Source organism: Rhinolophus hipposideros (genome assembly GCF_964194185.1).
Source record: "Rhinolophus hipposideros genome assembly, chromosome: 20".
Lineage (NCBI taxonomy): Eukaryota > Metazoa > Chordata > Mammalia > Chiroptera > Rhinolophidae > Rhinolophus > Rhinolophus hipposideros.
The window spans coordinates 2,183,927-2,201,539 of NC_138066.1; the positions used below are offsets into that span (position 1 = coordinate 2,183,927).

General features: G+C 42.3%; 1 long non-coding RNA gene across 1 annotated transcript; it reads right to left on the minus strand.

Annotated features, from left to right (window-relative positions):
- Window positions 1–10,509: 10,509 nt before the first annotated feature.
- Window positions 10,510–17,142, minus strand: LOC308488714. The gene is made up of 3 exons (XR_013991938.1): window positions 16,787–17,142; window positions 14,127–14,382; window positions 10,510–13,278 (listed from the first exon to the last, which is right to left on the minus strand). It is a non-coding gene; the product is annotated as an uncharacterized lncRNA (long non-coding RNA).
- Window positions 17,143–17,613: the final 471 nt, after the last annotated feature.

A 17,613-nucleotide genomic window follows, 5' to 3' on the forward strand; every position in this document is an offset into this window, starting at 1 on the left:
CCAAAAAGTACTCCAATTTCCCTGATTCTTGGTTTCTGATACTCATTTTCATTCCTGTGTCCTCTTGGACCCAGCACCTCTTGGACACAGCAGCTCCAGCAGAGAGCGTGTTTGGGAGATTCCTTCTCTTTCAACTGGCAAGGTGACCCTAAGCTGTCATCATCCCTGGGCCCCAAGTGCATCTCTCTAAAATGGGGTATCTGGTACAGAGCACAGAATATGGTGCAGGTAGAGTCTGGAGCTCAAAGGGGAAGACTGCTGTGGGATGTAGCCCTGGGGCAGGAAGTGGGACTAGGCACTTCGGCAATGCAGCCACCTTGTAGAGGACTGATGATGCCACAGAAGTAAGTCCCATTGTGACACATGCAGAGCCTGAGCTATATTGGTCAGGTGGGAGTTACGTGAGGATAAAAGCCCCAGTGCCCCACAGACACCAGATGGTAAGTCTGTGCGGAGAGTGGGCTCTTTGGATCTGCTCAGGCTAGGCCTTCCCACTGATATCCTCAGCGGTAGACCCTGCTGAACAGGTCCCTCTCACCTGACCCTCATTAGAAGTCAATTCTGTTGGCACCTTCATTTCAGACTTCCAGAACTGTGGAGAAATACATTTCTGTTACTTAAGCCACCGAGTCTATAACATTTTGTTATGAAAGTCTAACACAGTAAAAGTCAGAGAAATGCAAATCAAAACCACAATGTGATACTACATCACACCCATAAGGATGCCTATGATCAACAAAAACAGAAAATTTCAAGTGTTCATGAGGATATGATGTGGAGGAACTACAACGCTCATACATCGCTGGTGCAAATGTAAAATGATATTGCTACTGTGGAAAATGGTTTGGTGTTTCTCCAGCAAGTTGAACATAGAAATACCATATGACCATAGATGTATACCCAAAAAAACAGAAAACAGGTGGTGAAAAATGTATACGCAAAAGTTCATAGCACTATTCACAATAGCCAAAACGTAGAAACACAAAATTTCATCAACTGATGAATGAATAAACAAATGTGATATATCCATAAAATGAACTATTATTCAGTCATAACAATAAATGAAGTACTGATACTGGCTACCATGTGGATGAATCTTGAAAGCACGGTAAGTGAAAGGAGCTAGCCATAAAATGCCACATATTGTGTGACTCCATTTACACGATACAGCCAGAATAGGAAATTCCATATAGACAGAAAGCAGGTTAGTGTTTGCCAGGGCCTAGAGGAAGGGGAGAATGGAAAGTGATTGCTCAAGGCATGGGGTTTCCTTTTGATGGTATGGAATAAGATAGAGTGTATTAGATAGAGGTGATTGATGATTGCACAATGCTGTGAGTATATGAAATGTCACTGAATTGTACTTTATAATGATTCCCATGGCAAATTTGGTTATGTGAACTTTACCAAAAGAATGTTAGTATTCTTTCTAGTAGAACCTCAGAATACTCAGTTCTCTAATATTCTGAAGGCCCCGACTCCTATACCCTTTCGACTATATGAGAAAGCTTCTGTTTTAAAGGCATTAATCAGTGCACCTCAAGTTTTGGTCCAAAGGGGAGAAGGGCCCATTATAGAAAGAAATGTGGTGGTGGAGATTGTGGAGTGGAGTAGATTATAATTTTATAGAAAGACCACAAATATTAAAAAGGAATTTTAGGGGCAGACGGGTGGCTCAGTTGGTTAGAGCGCGAGCTCTGGGCAACGGGTCTGCTGGTTCGATTCCCGCATGGGCCAGTGAGCTGCGCCCTCCGCAACTAGAATGAAGTCAATAAGCTGCCACTCAGCTCCAGGGTGGCCAGATGGCTCAGTTGGTTGGAATGCGGGCTCTCAACCACCAACCACCGGGCTGCTGGTTCGACTCCTCGATTCTCGCAAGGTATGGTGGGCTGCACACCCTGCAACTAAGATTGAACACGACACCTTGAGCTGAGCTGCCACTGAGCTCCCGGATGGCTCAGTTGGTTGGAATGCGTCCTCTCAACCACAAGGTTGCTGGTTCGACTCCCCAAGGGATGGTGGGCTGTGCCCCCTGCAACTAGCAACGGCAACTGGACCTGGAGCTGAGCTGCGCCCTCCACAACTAAGATTGAAAGGACAACAACTTGACTTGGAAAAGTCCCGGAAGTACACACTGTCCCCCAATAAAGTCCTGTTCCCCTTTCCCAATAAAACATTTTTTTTAAAAGGAATTTTAACAGATTTCTTTCAATTGGAATACGAAAAGGAAAGATACATTACAGATTGGAAAGTGGTCTCTAGACCACAGTCTTGTGTGGGCCTACTCAGTTGCAAGCATGGACTTTTCTTGTGGAACAGGACTGCTGAGGGCAGAGTCAAGAGCTGCAGTCTTTTCCATGGAGCTGTACTGAAAGACCTTCAGTCTGGACTAGGCTGGAACTCATTGCTGTGGGCCTGCTGTGCTTCTTCTATTCTCTCCCCTTTAGAATTAATGAGCCTGCAGCAATTCTATCAGTTTCCTCTCTTACATTTTGGGCATGTGGGGGTGTGTTTCTTCTCAGATTGTCAGAGTTCCAGAACCATTCCCAATTTTCACTCTTTTGGGAGAGAGTCTGTATATTTTGCATGTGGGAATATAATTTGTGGCCACAGAATGTATATGGCTGCAAATTCTTCGACGTATCTCCCATTAAGATGTGGCAGTGAGAGGCTTCCCTTCAGTACTGAACAGTCTGCTTTGACCAGTAGAATAAGTAGACCCATAGAATAAACTGTGTCAGTTTCTGAGTGAAGACCTAAAGCAAGTAGCACTTCCCTTTCCTAACTCTTGGTACAATCTGTAATCCCTGACCTATACTGTAGAATGTTAAACTCTGAAATCACCCTGCTGAGAGGACATGCATATGGTTATCTCCCCCGCTTTGTTTTTGTAATAGGAGAAACACAGACTTGGCAGTTTCTTCATTTACCGCCCATCAGAGGGCTTGTTGTCCACACCTGAGGACTAAACAAAATAGAATAAGAATAATTAACAGAAGTGCAATTGCACCCGCAAATCCGCCACCTAGGTTTTTCACCCAAGTGAGTGGATTCAAATGAGGTAGTTCTTCCACAGCTGTGGAAAGCGTCTCCTCTCCTGGGAGGAGTGGGAGCATGGCATGAGACATTTGATCTACTTCTTGTTGCAGCTGTAGAATATCTACCGTAAGGTTGGGAACATGTCCCTGGAGGTGAGCTCGTACCTCCGACCACCGGGTCCTAGTTTGGTTGTAAGAGAAAGGAGTCACATAGTAAGTGGAAACATTCCAATCACATTTTAAAGTAATCATGGTATGGAGAATTTTTAATTGATCTCCAAGAGAAACTACAGTTGTCTCCAAATCAGCTAATCTAACACTAATTTCTTGATCAATTCTAATTTGTTTATTCCAAGTCTTATTAGCATTTTCATGCCATTCTTGTACGAATTGGGTTGTTTGTACAGTCTGATGTACTGCTACTCCAGAGACTGCAGCCACTGTGGCTATTGCTATAATTCCCATAATTGCTGCAATCAAAATTCCAATAAATCTTTTAGTTCTATGTAAAATCTTATGAAGAAGTTGTAGAACAACATGAACAGTTGGGGAGCCTTCCCACACTCTAGGAGCTTGGACTGGTATCCATAAACTCCGTCTTCTTAAGATCATAATTTGGTGTTGGGAGAGATTATAAATTGAAGAATTAAGGCATGTAAATAAATGACATTGAGGGCATTCAACTACTTTTAAAGTTGGATTAATTGTAAACTTTCCTAATAAAAAGACAAAAGGAATTTTAAGACAAACTTGTAAATCAAACATTTGTTTTTTAGAAATCTAAAGGTATATTTTTTGTTTTCATCTTTAGTATAATTTCCTTTCCAGATCTTATTTTGTCCTAGGCTTAAAGCCACTTTCCATAAAGTTTTTTGTAATGGGCCTCGGATGGGTTTCATCATTCTTGAAGTGGGGCAAGAACCTTATCCTTCCAAAAGATAGAAATATTAAATGGTGATTTAATTATTTTTGGAAAGCCTTGACCGAGCAACTGTTCTGTTAGTGACTGAGGGTCAGAGCATTTTAAGTGAAAACATACACAGATTACGATCCCATAAGGGCCCCAATTGACTACAGTGCCATGGGAATTATTAAATAACACCCAATCTAGCCTTCCCCTACATTCTTCCTAATGAATGCGGGAATGTGTATCAGTCCAATTATTCTGAGGACATGGATGAAGGGGAGGAGGAAAACTATGTGTCTGAAATCCTTTACCAGAGATCATAAACAATTCCTTGTAAGTGTCATTTCCTTCTCCCTTGGGAATTACCCAAGTTTCATCAGAGAGAGGAAGACACGGAGGGATGGGACCAATGCCAGGGATGGGTGTATATAAATAGCCTAAAGCTGTATGGCCAGAAAGAATAAAATTTTGGCCTTCTTCCTCAGGAAACTCTGGACCTCTTTGATCTTCTGGCCCAGGAAACCAAGAACTATCATTAATATAAATAAGAGGAGGATCATCATTCCAAGTTACAGGTGTCAATAATGGTGGATTGGGTAAATAAGCACAATAAGTAAAATTCTTGGGTTCAAAGCTAAGTGGGAGGCAACTTACGACAGAGATGACCACCAACATGGACAAAAACATATTGACGTCAGTTTCAGGAACTCTCTTTTCAATCAACCTGTTTTCAGCCATGTGAGCCAACTTTTTCAGTTGCCCCCAAGTGGGAGGTTGGGTACTGGTCGTCTGTGCTGTCATCTGTCGAATCACGGTTCAAACAGGGGTTGAGGACTCTGGACGAGTGATTGGGTGAGCAGGTTGGAAGGAGAGATTGAACATCTCGATTGTTGGAGGTTCCACAGTCTCCATGTACCCTTGTGAAGGGTTTCAGCCAAGTGCGGTTTTTCTTTCACTGGCTGCTGCTTGTGGTATAGTTCAACACACTGACCAGGTATCCACAAAGGTCGTTCTTCAGGACTTGGAGAAATACAACCAAAGCCTCGTCCCCATGTCAATAAAGTTCCTAGATGCCATTGATTAGTTTGAATGTCCTTCCACCAGATAGGCACATTTTCTAAAGGTTTTGGACTCTGGAGACTATTAAAATGTCTCAGCTGCAGTGCATCCAAGGTGAACCTTGGTATTTGAGCCAGATGAATTCAAAACTTTAAAGTAAACATAGCTCTTGCTAATTGTATCTGTGGGGGTCCCCTATTTCTCCCCCTTTTTGTTTTTGTAATTTTTTTTCAACGTGGCATTAGCACGTTCAACAATGGCTTGACCCTGTGGTTTGTAAGGAATACCAGTGGTGTGAGTAATGTGCCATTCAGTACAGAATTTTGTAAACTTGGCACTGGTATATGTAGGGCCATTGTCTGTTTTGATTGTTAGAGGAAGCCCCATAATTGCAAAACAGACAAACAAGTGGCATATTGTGTGGGCAGTAGTCTCGCCACTTTGAGCTGTAGCTACAAGGGAGTCAGAAGCTGTATCAATGGTGACATGTACAAAGGACAAAAGTCGAAAAGAGGGAATATGAGTTATATCCATCTACCAAAGGGCATTAGGTACAAGACCTCTAGGATTTACTCCTTCAGGGCATTCCTGTGGAGCATTAAGAATCTGACAAGTTGGACATGTTTGAACAATCCGTCAAGCTTGTTTATTTGTGACAGAAAACTGACAGCAAAGACCACCAGCATTGGTATGAGTCAAAGAATGGAAATGCATTGCCTCAGTAACATGGGCACTTCCTACTAATGAATCTGCAATAGCATTACCTTGAGTCATAGGACCAGGTAACATAGTGTGAGCTCAGATGTGAGTGATAAAGAAAGGGTGTTGACAATTTCTTACAATCTGTTGGAGTTGGGTAAATAAAATTTGAAGAGATTGATTGGAATTATTAGAGATGCCGTCTCAATACTTTGTACTGTATGAACAACATAAGCAGAGTCAGAAACAATATTTAAAGGATCTGAGAAAGTTTGTAAAGTGATTAAAACTGCTACCAACTCAGCCTTTTGTGCTGAAATACAGTTGGTGTGAATAAGTTGTTGACCTTTTTTTGTTGACAATTACTGCTTTACCATTATTAGATCCATCTGTAAAAACTTTGAAGCCTTGAGGAATAGGAGTCAGTCTGAGTTTTTTAGGTAAAATAACAATTAGTTTTTAGGAGAAACTGAAATAACTTATTTTTTGGGTAATGATTGTCAATTATTCCAAAAAAGTCACTAATAGCAATTTGCTATTCAGAATGATTCAGAATGAATGTTTAAATGTATTATTTGTTGTTTTTTAAAGGGAACCACTATTTTACTGGGTTCTTGTCCATTTAAATGAAGTATCCTAGTGAAGTTCGTGATATGAGTTCTGAGATTAACTCTACATAACTCGGAAGTGACTTAATAAAGTTGTTAGACAGAAAAAGCCACTCTACCAAGCCATTTTGTTGAACAATTACTGCCATAGGCGAATGTGGAGTAAGGAAAATTAATATTTGTAAAGGCACAGAAGGATCAATACTTTGAACTTGAGCTTCTCGAATTTTCTTTTCAACCAATTTTAACACTTTGTTGGCAGGAGGAGTTAGGGTACGGGGACTATCTAGTTGAGGGGGAGCCCACAAAAGACCAAATAAATTACTGAGAGCATAGGTGGGTATACCCAGAGTGGGAGTTATCCAATTAATATCTCCTAACAATTTTTGTAAATAATTTAAAGTAGAAATTTGATCTCTTCTAATTTGAACTTTCTGGGGTTTGATAGACTGACGGTCCACAATTGTTCCTAAATATTGGACCGGTGTTGTAGTTTGAATTTTATTTGGAGCAATGTAGAGTCCAGCCAAATCAAATTGTTTTTTAAGTAATTCAAAGCATGCTGCTAAAAGCTCTATATAAGATGCAGCACACAGAGTATCCTCCATATAATGAATAATATAACAATCTTGGAAATTAGTTTTTACAGGTTGTAGTGCTCTGGCTACAAAAAGCTGACAAATTGTAGGGCTATTAAGCATTCCTTGTGGAAGGACTTTCAATTGAAATCTCTTTATAGGTTCCTTATTGTTAATTGAAGGAACAGAAAAAGCAAATCGAGGACAATCTTGAGGATGTAAAGGGATTGTATAGAAACAATCTTGTAAATCAGTAATTATTACAGGCCAATTTTTTGGAATCATTGAAGGTTGTGGGAGCCCAGGCTGTAAAGCACCCATGGGCTCAATTATAGCATCAATAGCTCGTAGATCTGTGAGCATTCTCCATTTTCCTGATTTTTTCTTAATAACAAATACAGGAGAATTCCAAGGACTAGTAGAAGGTTCTATATAATCTTGTTCTAACTGAATTTGTACTAGCTCTGTTAATGTCTCTAATTTTTCCTTAGAGAGGGACCACTGTTCTATCCATAGAGGCTTATTGTTTATCCATGTAAGGGCTACTGGAGTCCGTAGCTGTTCAACAGTGGCCCCTATAAAAAAGGTTTTTGTGTTTCTGTCAAATATCACAATCCTATTCGTCCTTGTTGGGACAGGGGCTGAATTGGCTGAGTAATTCCCTGATTAAATTTTCCTAAACCTTTTCCTGGTTGATATCCCATTTGACTCATAATTTGTTGACTCTGAGGACTATTGTCCAGGTGGTATCCAAATTTCTGCCTTCCATTGTGTAGGGCTATAAAAATCCTTTTTGTCCCTCTGGCCCAAGGCAGGGAAGAATGTAGACACTTTGGCATAAACCTGAAGCTTGGCCCACCACTACAATGTTAATATTTGGCTCTTGTACTTTTCAATTCTTTGGCCATTCCTGAGAGCTGATTATTGAAACATCTGTTCTGATGTCAAAGAGACCTATAAATCTTTTACCCTGTATTTCAATTTGACACACTGGGCAAATTTCTGATATCTTTCCTGCTAGAAAAATTCTTGTCTGTCCTGTGCTTCCAAAACCTCCAGTTCCTCTTTTTTTGAGTTCTCTTTTTTCCTGGGAGAATATATGGGAGTAAAAGTAATTGTGCAATCCGTTCTCCCTTTTTAGCGGTCCAGGGAACAAATGAGGACATTATAATTTGAATTTCTCCTTGATAATCAGAATCAATTATACCAGTGTGAACTGTAACTCCTTTGGATGTTAAACTAGAACGACCAAGGAGAAGTCCAACAGTACCTGGGGGAATCGGCCCAAAAAGTCCAGTGGGCACACGTAAAGGAGATTCTCCAGGAAGTAATAAAATATTTTATGCTGTACAGAGATCTACAGCGGCACTCCCTTTTGTAGCAGGACTTAATTGCCGAACTGAAAGTTGGGGGAAGGTACTATCTGATAATTTTGAGAAGCAGCCTGATTCACATATGCTCCGGGTTTTTGTCATTGGGGCCTGGGGCTGGCTGCACCTTCCGTTTCCCTGAATAGGGGTTCCATCCTTATGAAAACCTGATCTGCATTTATTAGCCCAATGATTCCCTTTTTGGTATTTAGGGCATAATCCAGGTGGTTTAGGTTCCGCAACAGTATTAGCATTAGGCAAACGGGAAATGGTTTTATTTTTCTTTCTGCATTCTTTTATGGTATGGCCTGACTTTCTACAATTACAGCAAGTACCAGGAAATTTATTTTGACCTATTTTGAATCCAGTCATGGCTTGGGCTAACATAATAGCTTTACATTGTTCATTTGCTACACCTTGACACAAACGGATGTATCCCACAGTGTCAGTTTTTCCTTTCATATTATCTATCGCCTTTTGACAATCATCATTAGGATTGTCATATGCTACAATTTGTAAAATTATCTCAGCTGCCTGTAAATTGGTCACCTGTTTGTTGATAGCATCCTGTAACCTGGCAATAAGTTCAGAGTACGGTTCTTGAGGACCTTGTAAGACTTTTTGAAATGACATTGGGGCTTTAACCTCCACTTCTGTTTTTTTCCCATGCCAGTAAGCAAATTCTTCATTATCAGTCAATAGACTGTTCAATCATCCCTTGTTGATCCTGGGTAGTTTCCCAATGGCCACTCCCTAGCAATTGATCTTTGACAATATTTATATTGTGAGCCTGATTCTGTCTAGCTTGGGTTTCAGCACCATCAATCCATCAAGTTTTAAATTGTAAAAACTGGGAAGAGGAAAGACAAATCTTGGCCAAGGTGTTCCAATCTGTGGGCATTAATCGACTGCTATCAGCTGCACTCCTTATAGGACCCATGGTGTAAGGAGAAGTAGGGCTATACTGTGTTATAGCTTGTTTAAGCTCTTTTAGAAGTTTAAATGAAAATGGCTCATGTAAAAAATCTTGAATATTGGGGTGATATGGATCCTCGTCAGGTGTTACACGTTCATGAATGACAACAGGAAAGGCAAATGCCTCTAAATCTCCTTCCAGTCTAGCCTGTCTTATACCTTTTTCTACCGCAGAAAGAGGCATGTGAGAGCCTCCTGAAGGAGGGGGAGGTGCGCATGTGATGGAGAGAAAAGGATTAGTACTTTTCGCTGGCAGCAAGGGTGAATCTAATTTATCTGCTGTGAAAGCAGGTGGTATTGGCAAGTCAAGGAAAGGAGCTGAGGGGAGGACAGACCTCCAATTGTGGATATAATGACTTGGGAATTACAGTGGGAGCTTCTAGAGACCCTTCTCCCTTTTCCTCAGATTCCTATACTTTTTCTTTTTCTCCTTTATCTTTCTCATCAGTTTGTGAAGGTTCTAAAACTGACCGGATCAATTTCCACGTATCCCAGATGGTTACTGGGAAAGTCCTTTATGATATAATCCATGGAGTTCCATACCAACTTTTTCCCACGTTTTTAAATCTAACGTCCCTAAGTTTGGGAACCAAGGATAATAAGTTTCAATTATTTTGAGAGGGTCCTCTAATTTCTGATCTGACACTTGAGCTCCTCCAGCCTTAAAAAAGTGTTTAAGCAAACAAATATAAGACCTATATTGGCTATTAACATTTCCCATTATGTATAGAGAAAAGGAAAGACAGAAATAATTTCACTCAGAATGGATTCAGATGCCCGTCTGGCCGCATCCCTTGCGGGACTTTAAGATCGGTCTTTGGCTAAGGTTCACCCGTAAAAACCCTGGGCCCGGTTAACGCCGTCAGGTGCTAAGTCACCGTTTGCCTTATGACCTAGACCACGGAACCGCAGATTAGGGCCCACACAAGCTCCGTAGCCGTAGCCGTGGAACTATAAACACACACTCACACATTCACTCTCTTGCACAAAGAAGGAGAAAAAATCCCCGTTTACCTTGGTTAAATTCTCCGAGAGTTACCCTACTTTCTTCCAGTAGTTATTGCGACCTCTCCTGGGTCCCCACCCCGTGAAACCTCTGAATTTCGACTCGAAGTCTACCTTCCTTCTCCAGCCCCACAAGTGAGTCCCAAAATCGGGAACCCCAGAATCGGGGGCCCCACGTTGGGCGCCAGATGTTGTGTCCCTCACGACGAGGGTTGTGGGGAAGGAGAAGGGTGGCACAGGGCTAAGAAAAGACAGTAGCGAAGACTAGAGTGCAAGCAGGGCCAAGGGACTCCAGCCTCAAGGACTGGGGCCCCAAATCCGGCCAACACGTAGTTTTTATTGGTAAACTTCTAAAGAGGTAAGATTGTTAATCTCAAGATCTGTGTGTTAGTACCCTGCTGGCTCTTTCCGAAAGTTCCCATTGTGTTCCCGCTTGTACATTTCCTTCACACACACGCACATCTCCAAGGAATCCATTGAAGTGGAGGGACTGATATAATTCCATCGGGCCTCAGTTTGCCGAGGCAAACCTTGTGAAATCTTGGGAAGAGCACGGGGGAACAAACGGTTTGGCAGCTGTAAGGCAACAGTTATAAGGGTGGCAGTCCTGCTGAGTCCATCCTGAGTCCATCAGACCTGGAAGAGGGCCAGACATATGAGCGATCTGCCTCTGTCCACAAATATCCCCATAACCTTACTCAATACATATGGATTAACTGACCAGATCACTGAGCCCAAATATGTGAGGTACAATAAGTGAGTATTACTTTAAGTCACCAACAAAGACTCCAAGCTCCCTTGTGCTTGGTTATCGGTGCTCACATTCATTCCTGTCTTCTTGGACACAGCAGCTCCTGTAGACAGCATGTATGGGAAATTTCTTCACTGCCAACTGCCAAGGTGACTCTAGGCAAGTCATTGTCCCTGGGCCCCAAGTGCATCTCTGTAGAGCGGGGAACCTGGTTCTACAGAGCAGAGTATGACACATATGGAGGCCAGAGCTGGAACGGCAAGGACTGTTGTGGGATATAGCTCTAGGGCAGGAAATGGTACAAGACACTTCTGTGGATGCAGCCACCTGTGGAGGAGACTGATGATGTCACAGACATCCCATTGTGACACATGCAGAGCCTTAGCTGGGATTGGCCAGGTGGGCATGCAGCTCAGATAAAAGCTGGGTTCCAGTATGACAACAGACCAAGTCTGTGCGGAGAAGGGGCTCTGCGGCTGTTCTCCTCACGCTGGGCTTTCCTCCCCATTTCCTCAGCACCTACCCTGCTGAGCAAGCTGCACTCACCTGTCCCACTTAGGAGTTTCAGGTCCAATCTTGGGCCTTGGGTTTCCTGCTCTAGCCTCAATCATCGACCATGAGGACCCAGGGCTGGGGTTGCTATGTTTCACACCCGAATCTCCTAGGCCCACCCCTGTCTTGGCCGGGGTTTCCCATCCAAGCACCTGCTGCGTCGCTCCCTCATCACTGTATCCATCCAGTAGTAGCGGGGTGGGGAGCACCTGAGAAAAATGGATGCATTGGGGCAGTGCTTCCATTCCATATGATGCCTTCAGTGGAAGCTATTGCCCAGTTGGACATATCTAGAGCCTGTAGATCAAATTTAGTCTAAATCCTATTGAACTTCTGGAAACATTCATCAAACACGCTGAATTAGAAAGTATAGGAACTAAAATAAATGAGGGTCACACTCTGCGGAGGAAAAACAAAGAATGAGGTCTTAGAAGTATCTACAAGTTTTGACAGAGGCAGATAGGCTATGTGTTTTACCTTATGCTAAGAAACATAAGAACTTCAAAATATGGCTTAGAAGAACCCCCAAGTCTTAACAGTGTAGAAAGTACAGTTCTTTTACTTAAAGAACCCATGGATTGTTTGGCTATTGGTTATCCTGAGGGAGATAAGAAAACTAAATCCTGGGCCAGAATTTCTTGAAGTGTTTTGGGAGCCTATAATTATTACTATTTTATTCTTGGGAATATTTTCTTCAGAAAGGAAAAATACTAATTGACTAAACAACATTAAAACATGTTCAAAAATAACTCCATAAAAATGCAAGTCCTTACAATATTGTCAAAATATGAATGGAAACCAAAGGAGAAAATCTCGGGAAAAGCCAAAAACAGTGATGAAAGGGTCTCAAAGGAAGTTATTCCACATAAGAAAGGAGAAAAATTAATAAAGACCAAAAAAGATGAAATTGTACGATAAAGAATTCAAAGGTAGATTGGTTGTGTAGATTAAATGAAGTAACATATGTAAAATACTTACTACAGTGCCAGGGACATAGTAGGCCCTCAGGAAAAGTAACTGATAAAATGACAAAGAGCTGACCACTCAGAGTAGGCTTGTAAATCATTATGTGATGATGATTCCCCAATTTACACACCCATCAAGTAATGAGAGAAGTCTACACTCTGGTTATTCTGGGTATTCAATTAGAGTGATTTGCTTGGACTCCATACCAACCTAATCACAGAAGGAGAACAATACATATTAGAGGAAAGGAAAACAATACAAGAAAGTGAAGTGGAAAAAGAGATCTGCACCACAGCTGAATTTTGGCTTATGTAACTCTGCTATAAGTATTAACAGCAAACTGAGAGAACCTAGAACCTACTCATGTTTGGAGAGAACCTAGAATTAGGTAAATTGTATACCTTCCCCTTACAGCTCTTATCAGCTCTGTACACACTGCCCCCTCAAAGTCATAAATTCAGACATGTTTGTGGAAGCTTAATAGTCACACTAAATATCAGGAAACAAAAGAGTGTTCTCTCTGGAACCCATTTCCAGGGATAAATTACTTTCCTTAATCCTTACAATGCTTTGAGATAGATTATATTACACTCAGTTTAGAATTGAGGAATCCATGAGAGAAAAGTTGGGTGACATGTCCGATGTTATACAGCTAGTAGGTGGCAAGGACAGGGCTGGAACCCGTTCCCTGACACCCAGCCATCTGGTATACTTGCTACCGGGTTCTTGGTAGAGTGGATCTTCTCAGTTACTCTTTCTTGTTTATGTTGCTGCAAATATATTAAGCCCATAATTAAATTTCAATAAATAATAGAGACAAGGCTAGTCTCTTTTTAGTTAAAACCATACACTATATCGGAAAACAGCTGCTTCAGTCTAGAAAAGATGGCATCGACTTCACCTTGCTAATGATAGAATTAGAGCCAGGGCCCTGTCTGCTGTTAAGGCCTTTCTGCATGTAGCCCACACTCACTAAGCCACAGCTATTATCAGCTGCAATAAGTAAGCGTTAGTAAACAAGGCCTTTGTGTTTAGTAAAATGCCAAATCCATATCTCTAGACTGAAAAACATCTCCAGAGCTGAGTTCAGCCAACATTGTCACATGAGGCAAAGGTAAACTGAGAAAGTCACATTTTTTTTGTCATATAGGGACTAGCTAGACAGGAAACTTGCCTCTGTACTCACAGCTGTTACCCCAACAAATATTAAACTTTCCACTTTCGCAATTTCATTTCTCCCATGTAAAGGACATCCATGCTGCCCCAGTCTCTTCTGATCATGAGCAAACATGGCAACCTTCTAATTTAGACAGACCACTGAAATACATGAAAGCCCTGACCATTCAGCCAAATTTACAAGGGTTTAAACTGAACTAAATTCGGGGGGTGGGGGAGCAAAAGTCAGCAGTCAAAGTAAATGAAAAATAATGCAATATTTAACCAAATAAATATTAATGCAAAAAAATCCATGATGAACAAAGTATCAAAATTTTAAATAAGAGGATTTGACCCTGTGCAACTGCATAACTCGCTCCCTTCACTCTAGTGAATCCTGCCCTGGCAAGCAGGATTCTAACTTTTAAGAGGCACTTAACTATATCTGCACAAATCTCTTTACCTTAATTTGATTAACACCACACTGTAGTTTAATGGCATGCCCACATCATAGAATCAAAAAACAGGTTTTGGTTCCATATCCCAGAAGAGGGGCTGAGACATGACAGGTGTATCCAAAACTGAGCAGGGGTTTCGAGTGTCTGTGGTATTTCCTTGGGTGTGAGGCATTCCTTCCAGTAGATTCTTGATGCTTTACCGCTGTGGGAAAGGCACTGGCTCTTCCTCAGTGACCTTGCTGTGTGGCCAATGCAGGAGGGCTTCAAGAGGGAGAAGAGAAGGTAGTCTGTGATCAGCTTGAAAGTGAATCCACCTCTTGTTTTAGCAGTTCATTCACTTCTTAGATCTCTGAGAAGCAGTTTCCACCACTCCTTAGCTCCCCCTTTCCTTCTCTCCCACCTCCATCCCTAGAGTTCAATTCACCTAAATGAAAAGCAATGAGGAGGTGACTCATGTCTCTGGCTACCTGGAGATGGAATCCATAATCATACTATGGGCTGGCTGACTCTTTCTCACTGAGAGCAATGATAGAGCTTTCTGGTCTCTGCTTCTCTGACGGCCTTGCGGTAGCCACCAAAGGACTAACAGTTAATCCCAAATGCCTGCTATTATCACACTTGTCCAAAAACACAAAAATTGCCATGACTCTTTTTCTGTTTGACAGAAAGAGCTGGTAGAAGCTCTGCTGGTCTTAGCTGCCCCAGAATAATCAATGTGGTGAAACAGCATCCACTCTCACAGCTTCATTGGGAGCACGAGATATGGTTCCTTTTCTCCTTCTACAAAGAGTGGAGCCCATTCCAGATTTTTCCTTCTCTTAAGAACATCAGGTTCTGTGGGTATTTATTGAATTAAGATTGATACTTTATATTCTTAAATAGACTATGATAGTGGTTTATTTATTTTTTATTTAATTGCTTTCTTATTTAAGGGCTTATTTATTTAATAGTGTTGAACCCAAGAATGAATGTACCTGCCTGTCATGAAGGTAGCTAACTGGGCTCAAATTTATAAATAGAGCCTAGCAGCTGTTGCTAAACAGGGGCTCACTTAAGCCAATCTTCAGACAGACACTGCATTGAACTTCCTACCTCCAGGACTTAATGCCTACCTGCACTGTGTCCCTGCCCTCTGAGCCAACCCTTATACAGTTCCTGGAATCGAATTTCAACCAATAGGACTGAGATATTCCCTGTCTAATCGGAGCTGCACTGTATCCTCATTGGCATCTTTACAGACCAATCAGAGTGTCTCCATTCTGACCTATCAGGACAGTGTTTTCTGGGCCAATCAAACCTTGATGATTTGAAGTCCTCATTTGCATGAGGACAGAGCAATCAGAGACCAGAAGCACAGACTTCTCTCTGTATACATCAGCTCCCCTCCTTCTCAGCACCAAACAGTTGCCTGGTGTTCTTGCTATTTTATGGTTGACTTGTAATAGTACTGAGCTGTTTCATAGCCCTGCTCTAGCACAATTAAGCCGTTTGCACTAAATAAAGTTTCCTTCTTGACTACACCCCAAACTGAGTATTCCTGTTAAATTGTCACCAATGACCATCAGTTGATGCCAATTTTTTGGCATCAGTTGGTCATCAGTTGATGACCATCAGTTCATGCCTTTTTTATTTAATAAAAAAGGAAAACATACTGTACAAAAGCAGGCACTTAAGACTCCCATGAAATGGACAATGAGCCCTTTAAAATTATGCTAGGGAAAAATATTAACTAAATCATGGGGACAACATAACAAGTGAGAAAACTAGCATGCTATGTACAATATAATCTCATCTCAAAAACGAATGTGAAGGGGAAATGCTAATGCTCTCTTAATTTGGATGCTGGACACAAAAATATCTATCTGCAAGTTGTGAAAATTCATGGATACTTTTCTGTATGGGTGCTGTCAATTAAAGGTTAAAAAATATATTGGGATATGTAGCCAATAAAAATCTGCAAAAACAAACACAGCACATAAAAATATCAGTAATTATTTCTGGATGGTGGGATTTTCAATGACTCGTTTTTTCCAGACACTATTCTGACTTTGCTCAAAGAAAATGTTTACTTTCATAGTTTAAAAACAATAAAATTGTTGCGTTTTCCAAGCTTGTTTATCAAGCCCAAGGCTGTGGGAGTTGCCCACTCCTTTTTCTTTTCCCTTCAGGGGAGGGGAGGAGGAACGAGCCCTCGGCCCAGTATGGTCTTGGCCACCTAGTTCGGTGTCTTTTGACCCTCAAGGTAGTCACCGCCGCCATTTTATGAGTTGGGGACGGAAGATCCGGCTAGTTACGCCCCACGAAACTCTGGGCCCCCTCCCGACCTCCGTGGGCCGCCTCCCGTCTCTACGCTACAATCAGCCAGGCCCCGGCGTCCCTTCGCCCCCGGTGGCCCCCTCGACTCCCCCCAAGCCTTCCCACCGTGTGTTGCCCAGACGCGAAGGGACGGAGCCCCAGTCACCACCGGGTGGTGGCTCCTCTGCGGCGCCGCACTAAGGCTCGGATGCCCCAGAGGCGCCCGTTTCCCCAACTTCGAGAGGCGAGACGTTTGAGCTCCTTCTTTTAAATGTGTACTAGGATTCAGGAGGGACTGCATATTTCATTCTAGATTTCCCAGCCGCCGGGCCGTGCTAGCACAGCGAGGACTTTAGTGATGCAGACTCACCTGCTTGCTGTGACCTCGTGGCGCAATGGTAGCGCGTCTGACTCCAGATCAGAAGGTTGCGTGTTCAAGTCACGTCGGGGTCATGGGTGGCTCTTTTTCCCTCTCCAACTACAGAATGAACAAACTGAATTTAAAGCTTCAAATGAGAAATTATCCTTCCAACAGTACAGAAAACTCTGCTCTTTTTTCCTTCTTAGCGTGTATGGGGTTTATCAACTTGCGACTGCGAGAGAAAGAGGTTCCTCCTATTGACCAACAGGAGCCGCATCAAACCTCAGAGCGACCCCCGAGGGAGCGGGGATTGACCCAGCCAGCGCACAGGCGAGCGCCCTGCCTACCTCTGCCGATTCTCCAATGGCCCTTTGGGTTACCCGCCCCCTTCCCGCTCCCCACCCCACCCCACCCTGCCTCCGCAAAGCCACGCCCACTTTTCCCTTCTTTCGACCAGGAAGTGGACCTTCTGTTTCAAGAACTAGTGCGTTTTGCCTATCTGTCTTCTTTTCTTGCCCCGATCTCTTTTTTCTCTCTGCCCCAGACGTTCTTTCTGGTGGTCATTCTCCACCGGGATTGTTCCCCACTCTTAGCTCTGTGGATTTAGCCACAGCCATAAGTCCTGGATATTCACGTCAACGTTGTTTCTCAAAACTTAAAAAAAACAAAACAAACCCTCTACGTGTCCACCAGCAGGGATGTATAGAAAAAAAACAAGTTGCATAAAAATATGAAGTCATACTGTACATGTATTTATATTAAAACTATGAATGGGAATTACATATACCAACTCTAACATAGTAGTTTCCTCTGGGAAATGAGGAGCAAGAAGGGAT